The sequence below is a fragment of the Drosophila simulans genome, chromosome X, assembly GCF_016746395.2.
Source record: "Drosophila simulans strain w501 chromosome X, Prin_Dsim_3.1, whole genome shotgun sequence".
Classification (NCBI taxonomy): domain Eukaryota; kingdom Metazoa; phylum Arthropoda; class Insecta; order Diptera; family Drosophilidae; genus Drosophila; species Drosophila simulans.
Genome location: NC_052525.2, coordinates 20,996,676 through 21,007,606, shown reverse-complemented (window position 1 = coordinate 21,007,606; position 10,931 = coordinate 20,996,676). Strand labels below are relative to the sequence as shown.

At 41.5% G+C, this 10,931-nt stretch overlaps 2 long non-coding RNA genes across 3 annotated transcripts; one reads left to right on the top strand and one right to left on the bottom strand.

Moving 5' to 3' along the window:
* Positions 1-6,990: 6,990 nt before the first annotated feature.
* On the top strand, positions 6,991-8,077 carry LOC120285331. The gene is made up of 2 exons (XR_005544624.2): positions 6,991-7,033; positions 7,096-8,077. It is a non-coding gene; the product is annotated as an uncharacterized LOC120285331 (long non-coding RNA).
* Positions 8,078-8,417: 340 nt separating this feature from the next.
* Positions 8,418-9,731, bottom strand: LOC27208083. Of its 2 annotated transcripts, none has more exons than XR_005544623.2 (3): positions 9,461-9,731; positions 9,045-9,389; positions 8,418-8,860 (listed from the first exon to the last, which is right to left on the bottom strand). It is a non-coding gene; the product is annotated as an uncharacterized LOC27208083 (long non-coding RNA). The 2 variants fall into 2 exon arrangements; XR_001600693.3 differs by having other exon boundaries at positions 8,419-8,895; positions 9,461-9,730.
* Positions 9,732-10,931: the final 1,200 nt, after the last annotated feature.

The window sequence follows — 10,931 nt, the reverse complement described above, 5'->3', positions numbered from 1 at the left end:
CCATGTAACATCTTAGCTTCACTGTAAATTTCAAAAAATAATAATAGCTACCCATTAAGATGTTGAACTTTAACTGATGAACCCAGTAACAAAGATTTTCTATGTTTTGATAACATTTTCAGGCTTGCACTTAATAGAAGGACTAAACAATAATGTACGAGTAATTTAAAGTTTTGACGATTCGAATATGTATTTTAAAAATATTGAAAACAAAATGTATTCCTGCCTTGGCAGGCTTCAATTGAAGCTGGCCGCAAATTGGATTCGAATGGCTCGGTAAATATATGTAAGCGACTTTTCTCTTATTAAATAAAGCCAACAAACGACATTGCAATTGGTCAAAGGGCGTCGGTAAGAGGGGGTCCACTTGGTCATCGCTCGGCGAGATGCAATACAAATATTATACTATACATGATGACCAGGCGGAGGAGTCGGACTTCCAATTGAAAATGAAATTGTGGCAACAAAAAGTGGGTAATAAAAGGGGAGGCGGGCAGCGGGGCAACACTCATCTCACTGTGTTTACCCCTTTGCCGCCTTCCTAGACCCGCTTTAGCCAACCGCTTCCACCTATTTATTTACCCCCTTACGGAGCCCCCTTCCACCTTGGAGTCCCCTCACCCTCCCATGCACTACTCACGTCGCGCTTTTTCATTACGGGTCCACGCACACAAGTGCAGCACTTGACCAGGGGCGTGGTGAAAGGGGAGCTGTCACTTTGATCTGTGATGCAGGTGCAAAGAGACACAGAGCCGGAATAGGATAGCACATACATATAGGGCATATAGGACACGGGACATGGGTCATGGGGCACGGGCGTGGACGTGGAAGGGGAAGGGGTGGGCATGGGTATGGGGATGTGGAACCTGGGACCATCACGCAAATGCCACCGTCAGCAAGTCAAAGTTTATTGTTTCACTCTTTTTTTCTGCAGACGCCTCTTCCCATCGAGCCCTGCGTTTTTTCCTCTTTTTACGCTTGTGCTGCATTTATTTTAATTGAAGCTCTCTCGCTTTATGTTGTTATTGCCGAGCACTAACTTGGATGAAATTTGCAAAGTAAAATTCCATCGGTGGTGCTTGAAAGGCGGCTTTAGTAAGTCGGATAATGCCGACGTATTTCGATCGAGGACTATCCGTTGGGAAGGTAAGGAAATCACAAAATAGTAATTGGAAAACGCGATTAAAATGTTGATTATATCGATAATTCCGATATTATCCGATAAGTATGTCGCTGTCTCGATAACAGAAAATTCTGCTCGGACTGTCTAGACTTTTGGTTGCTCTCCGCACTTGTTAATCGTAAAACGTTGTGCAAAAATCCAAATGTAGCTCATGCAATGACTAGTAAATATGAAATGTATATATTAGGTGTCAGCAGAATTCAGTTGGCTTGATTATAGTTATTATTATAAAGATATTACAATTATGTACTTTAAAGTAATTTTCTAATACTTCCGTTTTATTTTATATACAACATGTACTATACTAAACATTAATGTACTGCTCTATTCAATATTATAGCGCTTATCATTTGGTTCATAAAGGTATGATTTTCACAAAGAAATATCACTTATTGCCCCACTGTGCGACGCTAGATGAAAAAAGGGGATCAGAGGCAGAACTGAGGGGACTCCGCTCCTTTGGGTTCGAGTGCCGCGTGTTTATGCAGCATTTCGCTTTTGTTTGCCTTTCACTTTGGTAGTGTAGGGCCAAAGTCAAACCCTGCAATAATATTTATTGATATCTGCCCGATCTCGGCGTTGTCTGATTAATTACTCAGCAAGTGGGATGAAGAACTACTGAATTTCAGCCGGCGAGTTGAAAGGCGCAGTATCTGTTCGAATAAAGCACCAAATTATGATGTAGTGTTAGAAAATGTACTTTCAGATGTTGGTATCAGTAGGATTCATTATTTATTTAACGGTGATTTCTGATTAGAAATATTATATTTCCCTCTTTGAAATGTTAGATGTCGAGAATTTGGTTTTTGCATATTTATTTTTAATTTCTTTAGGAAGTGTTTTTTATTTTTGCATTTATGTATCTTAAGGAACCGTATTGTATACATTAACGTTAATTTATTTATGACATCTGGAACGGATGACTTTTTAAGCTGAACTGAACAGTTTAGAACTGTTTACACTGTTCGATGGATTAGTCTAAGCCAAAGTTGCTCTTTTTATAGTTTGTCTTATTCTAGAGACTATAGTTAACCAACTAACTTTGGTGATAAGCCATGGCGATTGCAAATGAGTTGATCAGTTAAATGGACTACGATTTTATGCACTTCATTAAATGACTTTGTAGTGTTGTGACGTTGTAGTGAATATATTTAAATTTCCGCACTACATCCTAAACTGGCGAGCCTGGGGAGTAACTTCAAGGCGTGGTGCCAACCAAAAAGCACCCCAACGCACCGAGTGCCTGATGCTTCCCTTATCTCTATTGCTGGCGTCAGTAAAAAAATAATGTATAAATAAAACTAAAATAAAAATTGAAAGCCAAACAACGGGGCGACACGCAATAAACTGGCTGCTCGCGGCTTCCAGACGCCCGCTCGTGGCTCCAAAATTCCCAAAAAATGCCCGTGGATGCCGATGCCTGGGCCACGGATGATAACTTGGTCGCCTCTCCTCGAGTGGCAAGCTCCGCGCTCGGTGCCGCCTGACATCGCTTTATGCATAAGCAAACATGTCAAGTCGATGCCGGGATCCTCCTGGCAGCCACTTCCTCCGCCCGCCCCAAGATTCTGGCGCATACAGGCACACTCGCAAAAATATGTATTAGTATAATAAAGACTCTCGATTCGAGGAAGTCCAATTAGTAATTTAGTTAATTACCTAATAAATTAAATGAGTTAATAGTTGATTTGTTTTAAGTTAAGCATATAAACTATAATTTACAACGGAAAGTGGAGAGCACCGTTCTTAATAAAATTGTATAGACTTTGCACAACTGAACTCGGAACTCAGCGCCGATTTCTCCTAGTGCTGGTACCCCTTCCCAGTCGTGCCCGTCCTGAAGCGTAATGTTTATCCAGCCGGCTAAGTCAGGCAAAAGATGTTCCGCGTGATTTGGAGCTGGCGAAAGGGAGGGGGGTTTGGCGGACGGAGTTCATTTCGGGTTAATGTTAATGCGCTGCCCGGGCGCTGCAGGATGCGTGTGTCCTTACAGATTTCGTGTGAGTTATGGCTGGAGCTGGCAATGAATACGGAGCTCCGAGTGTGCAGCTGGAACAGATGCAGGTTGTCTTGGCTTGGCTTGGCATTAAAGCCGCCTTAAGTCCTCCTTCCTCGGCCCATACTCCCGACTTTTTCCGCCTGCGACTACGTGCGGCGACTGAATTGGCGGAAAATTAAATTTGCACATATTGCTGCAGTGCCGATTGCCAAAGTGCGACGGGGACATCCTTAAGCTGACAGTTTCACATTTTCTAGCAATTTCCCAGCCACTTCCTGATTTTACGCTAAGACTTGAAGATTGAAAAATTCTAGTCTGAGATCCATATCCAGTTTTATGAACTGACAATATAAACAATCTGTAACTCCTATATCAACAAGGAGCCTACAAATGTCACTCGTTGCATTTGTACAGCGTTGCATTTGCAAAGGAAATTAGCACACAAATTCGTGGCTTACATACATTGTACTTATTATGCCATGCTGACTAGGTTCGATGCAACGGCTTGGTCCTCTCGACCACGTTAACTCTTTGTTGACCATTTCCCCCTTACCAGGTCGCCAATTCTTTGTTTACTGCCCCTGTAAAGTGCGGCAAACAAGCGACAAGCGACGAGCAGTGGCGGCGAAAAAGGGGGCATCGGTGGGACTTTCTTTCATATGATGTGAAAAAGCGAAGGGGAAGCGATTCCGGCTTTTGAATTTTCAATTGGCCTGAAGTTTGATTATGGAGCCAGGAGTGGATTTTTAAGCCTTTGTCACGCATTTTTTATGGCTCAAACACGTGGCCATGTACGTATGTATGCATGTCCTGCGGAAATTAAATTGATTCAATGTGCAGCGATGGAAGTTTTTGCTCCTGTTCCTGCGACGAGTGGAAGGCTCTTCCAAGTCAGCCCACTTAGCTGTGCGGAAAACTATACTATACTTTTCAGAGAAGGTAGTGCCTAGGACTTGATTTGAAAAATGAATACAGTTTCTTTTGGTGCAAAATAAAATTCCAAGCCCTTAATGTATTGGCGAAACTCGCTTCTAAGCTGCAAGTGTCTGTGTCGGTAATGAAGTGATTTTAAAACGGCTTACAGCCGAAGACGCTTTTCCTTCGTCTTCGGCTGTAAGCCGTTTTAAAATCAGGCATTATTTTTAATTTTCCTCTCACCTAAAAAGACAAACACAGCGCACATGCGAATATATCGAAGGTGGAGGGGGGAGGGGGGGCGTTGGGTTGTCAGAAGTCAGTTTTGTTTATTTTAAAATTCAGCTCCTCGGAATCATTTTGTTGGAAAATGTTGCACATAATTCTTGTTTAAGTATCTTGTAAATTGCTTAATAACGCCAAAGGGACTACCTTGCCCTCTCCACACCTCTCCCACCCACACACACACAGTGGCAATTACCCCTTCCGGGGCCGGGTCGTGTCGGGGGGCGTGGCCGGGTTGAAGGTCGCGCTGGGTGGCAACTTTGTATTCAAGTGCGAAACGTAACGAAACGAGCGAGAACAATTTAAGACAAAAACTTTTGAGCCAAGATGGCAGCAAGGCAACTGCAAATTAATAACAGACTGTGTGTGGGTCGTTGGGGGTTGGGGGGGTGTATTTGGTTCGTTGTACGATGATGTGGGGGTGGAAAACGGGTTTTGTAGAGGGGGGGTGGGTGGCACTTGTTAAATTTAATAACGAAATAAATGTTCACGCGCACGCTAATTTATGAGTTGAAAATGTTCTCGCATTGCACACATTAACACGTAAGGGCGTCTTTTCCTTTCACCCCTAATCTTTTCCGCATATTTAAGGCATAACTCCCATTTTCTGATGGCAGTGGAAAACTCAACGCTTCACTTAAGGATTCTCGGCAATGGCTTGAGCGCGAAATTGTTGCGAAATTACTTTAATTGCAAATGCAAGTATGGGAATTCGAAGCGAAATCTTCGCTCTGCTTTTTTTCCATAGATCTGAACTGCCTGGGGAAATCCTTTCGCTACTACTTTTCGGATTAATCAGTAGGATAGCCATGTCCGTGTGTCCTTCTGTCTTACAGATCCTAGAGACAAAAACGCAGCGCTAGCTTGTTAACCCATGTTGCCACGCCCACTCTAAAGTCGCCAAGCCGGTCACGCCCACATTGTTGAAAATTTTTTAAATTTTTTCTCATTTTATTCCCCAATATCTATACATATATGCCAGAGAAATTACGAAATTTCGCTGAGTAACGGGTATCTGATAGTCGGGGAACTCGACTATAGCTTTCTCTCTTGTTTAGTACTCAAGTTGCACTTGGGCGGGTTAACTAGATCCGTCCATTAACTTTAAGCTAGGAGCTTTTTCCAGTACTAAATCGCGTGCTCTGCAATATACTCATATGCCCATATGTACTTTTTATTAAAATCATAAAGAAATTATTAATCTGCTTATAGGTGTACAGTTTAAAGCTGGTGGTGCGAGACACCGTTGAAAAAAGACGCTCGATATGAGCAAGCTCCAAATTGCGCTGTGGAAATTCATAATTAACAAACACAAGACGCTGCTGTCATGGAAAAGCTTGCAGGATCTCGGGCTGTCAGGCTCCTTACGCCACATCGTTATCCTGGCCAAAGAGAGTGGCAGCTGGGCAGGAATCGAGGGGTCGGAGCCCAAATTATGCAAAGTGTTTGACAAATTAGCTAAAGAAACTTGTTAAAAGCGCAAAAGCGCATGCATAGCAACGAGACCGGCCAAATCCTGCAACCCGCCATCAGCTTAAAATTGTTTTAATAATTAGCATTTTAAGCGGACCAAACTCTCCCTATACCGTTTCAAGCATTTTCACACACGGAGTGTTAAGAGAAGGAGCCGTGACAAGTTTGGGTAGGCGGACTTCTTTACCAGGATAATTACCGGCCAAGATCACACTGGAAGCCCTTAACTTTAAAGCACCCGCATATGCATGTTTTGTGTGAGCATAAAAAAGGATTAGCAGAAGTTTTCTACCCGTGGAGGCAAATTAATTTTCGGCCCAATAGGGTATATATAAACTGCTTGTACACATATGTAAAACCCATCTTTAAGCTACCCATCTGTGCATAAACGAGTCATTTTGGCTTAAGCATTTTAATATTTAAGATTTATGTAGCAAAAAATGTCATGTATCCGTTGCATATATTGTATATATAACAATAAATGAAATATGAAGAAAACATGGGAACTGTGTTCCGTCAAACTGACCCCGCCTTAATCGTGGGCGATGAGATCTCGATGCGTTTGATCCTTGTTGTTTTCAGACATGTTGTTGGAATTATACATTTACATATACATATACATACATATGTAGTTCTTCGCTTATGTAGTTTTTATTAAACAAGTAGTAGAGCTTATAAGTGTAACAAATCATTTATGTTCTTCAAGACTTCAAATTTAATTATTTAGACTCATGACAAAATTTATTATTTAGATTTAGAACAATCGCTCTTGCCAACACAGTGCCACTTTACTCTACACTCGCTCCATTTCTATCGATAGCTTGCTCTTGTCTAGGGTTGCATTTTAATCAGGGCTGCAATGTAGAAGTATCGAGAGATCTAATACCTATTTCCAGTGCGAGTATTCTTACTCGAACCAATTCACACATATATATATAAGCGTGCCAACAAATTGTAGATTATACAAAAGCGTAAAAAAGTACACACTAGAATTATTTATATATATATGTATATATAATTGTAGGGTGGTATGTATGTTTCCACGCGGCATGCTCCGCAATTTGGGAAGTTATTGTTGTTTATTGGTTTTGCCTCGGTTCACTATTTTTGTTTTCTTGCTATGCGAGTTTAATATGGATTATTGAGACTGCGGGATAGTGGACACAATCTTTTCCAATGTAGGGTGATTATCACGACGCCGCTTCACTGACCACTTGTTCACAAATTTCAATACTGCCAGAACCATCAACATTGCCGCGATGAATGTAAGGGTATGGAGCACGCCTAGGATCCGGTCTTTATGGTCCATTACTTCCCCGTTCTTTATCACATTGGCCGTATTGCAGCCCATCTAGGAATTTCCTGTATCTTGCTTTGAAAGGCAAGTCTTTCTTCACAAGGCGCCCTCTTGAACTCCTGTCTGTTGCATTGAAAAAGTGAGTCTTCTTTTACGAAGTGTCCTTTTGCCTGTCAGGTCCCCTTTCCAGTTTAGGTCCATGAAATCCCGCTATTTTGTACAGGATCGGAACGACGATGTCCTATCTGGGCTCTCGGGGCTCTCGATCGCGGGATCCTTTTGCACCGATGACTGTAGCTCTTTGAACGATCTCCTCAGCGGAACGGCTCCTTTAGGAGCCTCCTAAAAGAGTCCCTTCTTGAGACTGTCTTTTCCTAAGCGGGTCCCCTCTCAACATTCTTCTAGTAGGCTATAGTCGTTTTATACCATCTTAGATCTTTCTCTGGTCTACTCCTATAATCGGTTCTATGGGCCAAGTGTTCCCGCCTAGGAATAATATTTAACTACTTCTCCTGTTTTGGGAGTCAATGCCCTGCTGATAAGCTCTGCCATTAACTGGAGTAGAATTTCCATTAGAACTGGAGTGGACATCTGACACTTGCTTTTTGCCGAACTGCATTTAACTCACTTGACTCATATTCTCTGCTTCAGATTCTGGCTGTTTCATAGGTGAATCTTCAGAGTCTTATGATCTTACATAGAGGGTGTACGTGAGAACACTTACTATTAATTTCATCCGTAGCCTTTCTTAGCTCTAAGTAATATACATATTTTACAAAAATTAAAAAGGCAAACATTCATTGGATATGTCACAAGAAAAAGTATGCGAAAAAGCAGCAAAGTTGCCAGCGACATTGGCGGTTAAAGCAATTGCATAACACTTTGAATACTTATTGGTACAAGCAAAGAAAATGTATACTCTTTTCTAAATCGAAGGCGTTGTTTCAACAAACTTTCCACGGCTGAAATGGGCCAAGACATTAAAACATTGGATAAGCCGAGAATCTCGACTCGGCTAGTGCCCTAAGAATATACATACTTTTAGCGATGGAAACTCTTCTTTATGTGTAGCAGTCATGTGCTTTTAAACGAATACGGACAGAGCAACGGACAGCAAACGGACATGGTCTTGGCTTGGTATCCTGATCAAGAGAATATTTATGTACATACGAACGTATGGAACGGCACCCCTTACCTGTGTTTTAATTTTACCAACCTTTTTACTCATCGAGTATAAAAAAAAAATATATTCACTGGACTTAAATAATGTATGTAGTCTTCAAATTCTAATATAGTATAATACATTGGCAGTGTTATTACGTTGCTTGCAAATTAAAACAGACCATTTGTATTTGGGTTTCTCTGCAGACACGCTTAGATATATATATATATATATATATATATAATACACTTGCAGGTGTGGCAGGCAGAAAGGATATGCGAGCTGTTTTGGCAGCGAAAAGACAGCTCCTGTGACAAACTCCCTGAGCGCTTATTTGAGAATCGTTTTATTTTTATTGCGAGACTCCCAGGCGACGAGTGCTCAGTGTCAGTGAATGTCATTTTAGCTCCGCCGGAGTCGCAGGCGGAGAGGGATATGCGGATGGTCGGAATCCAGACACCGCATCCCCAAAGTCCCTCGTATCCTGAGAGTCCTACATCAAGTTGGATCATCTGGCTTGATGGTCTCAAAGCAAGGTTGCTTAGTCTGGGCCAAAACGAAAGGGAAGCAGCATTAAATACCTTAAATAAATACATTAAATACATTAATAAGTATAGCCAGCACGTTTACACTTATTCGCGGGGAGTGCCAAGCTTTAATATTGATGTAAAATATCTGAGCTTTTTAAGTGGTACAATAACTTAACTATAACTTAAAAATACATACATACTGTATCAATACATAAGGTGCAACTCGAATATTATTTCTCGAGGTAAGGATGTTAGACAATTTGACTTATGTAAGTGCTCCTTGTGCTCTCGCATTCACTGCTGTATTTTCAAGAGGAAAGGGTGTACAAGGTTCCGCCCGGTATTCCAAGATCCCATTTGTCTGCTACAAGTGTCATTGCTGGTGAGGCCGATGTGGGAACCCTTTTTTGCTTTGCTGAGGATGTGTGTGTACTTTTGCCCCTGCATACCAACGTCTCTGATGTCTGGAGCATTTGACAAATCAAATGGGGATCAAGTGGCGCGGGGAGTTCGTGTTCGTGGGGGTGGGAATTGAATTGCTGTCACTGAAAATGTTCAAAATGAAAACGTTGAAGGTTAATACGATGCGATTTGCCTGAACGGATTTTAAGACAACCCCGTTTTTCTCGTTTCCGGAGCGGCCATAAAATGTTCCAGGAGGTCATGACATGACACGACAACTGACACGATATACTCATGCCGAAAACTTTTACGACTTCCATCGGGGGCTTCCCCTTTTTAAGATTGGTTGGGGTTTTAGGTCAGGGAAGTGGCCTTTTATAGGCCACTAAATCATTGCCTCCGCTGTCCAGTCAACAGCTTTCAGTTTTTTCCTCGATTTTTTTTTTTTTTTGCGTTTTTCTGGATGCTGGGGTGCGACACTCAGTCAGCTGTGAAATCCACTTAATTCCATTTACTTAAGCTAATTTCACGCCATATTCAATTTAACACATCATGGTCGTTCATTATTTATTCACAGCATGTAAAATCAATGGCCAACACGGGCAGCTGGAGTGGGCGTAAAAAATCAAATTGTTGAATGTCCAGGGGTGCAGAGCCACACACACTCAAGATAAAAAAGCCCAGAAAGGAAACGGGACTAAAACATGTCGTAACGATCATAAAATACCGTGATTTTAGAATATTTTTTTTTCTATTGGTGCAAATACAAGCAAATTCAGGAAAATGTATTCACTTAATTAGTATCAGGAATACATGTAGATAGGCGTCTGAACTGAAAACAAAATATATTTGATAGCATAACTAAATATGAAATATGGCACTTTAGGTCAACTGCATGGGATAAGACTTTCTTTTGTATGGAACTAATTTTTATAATTCTATTTTAAGGCATTTCAAGAATGGATTTTTTTTAAATAATTACAGATTGTTACAAGCGCTTTAGAAATTCAAAATACACTCGGTAATATTAGTACTGAGCATAAAACAACCGGGGCGCCCATCAAAAGGCGATGACGCTCGCTTAATTTGGAGCGCTGGAATAATTTATGGGGCATCGTTGAATGAAGGACGAAGAACGGGAAGCTGGAGAATGGAGCAAATCCAACGCTATTGGGCATTTCTGGGAACTCCAGGAACGAGTGGAAAGGAGATGGACGTGGAACGTGCCGAAAAACCACGCTGTGGGGAAAGCGGAAAACTACGTCCGCGTATGGAGTGCGCTTCGGGGGCTCCTGGCTGGCCTTAACTCCCTTAATGGGGATTCTTTGTAATGTGCCTACATGTGGGGCCACAAACGGGAATCCTGCGAAAAGTCGATCGATAGGGAATGTTAAATGGTAAATCTTGAAATTACCGAAGCGATTTCAGTGCGATCCTATCAATTGAACTCGGTTAAGATTAGGCTATTGGTTTTTAAAGTTGTATAGTTATAAGTTATAGCTTAGTTGTTCTCACACCACCAAGAATTCACTGGGTGCCAAACTTCTGTAATTCCATTTTGGTTTCCTGCTCAAATTTAGACTGTTCGATGTTGCTTTTATTTTTCTGTACAATGCATCCAAGCATCTTTTGGTTTTATGTAAATAAATTCTTCTTATGAGTGTAGTTTATCCACGCTAAAATCA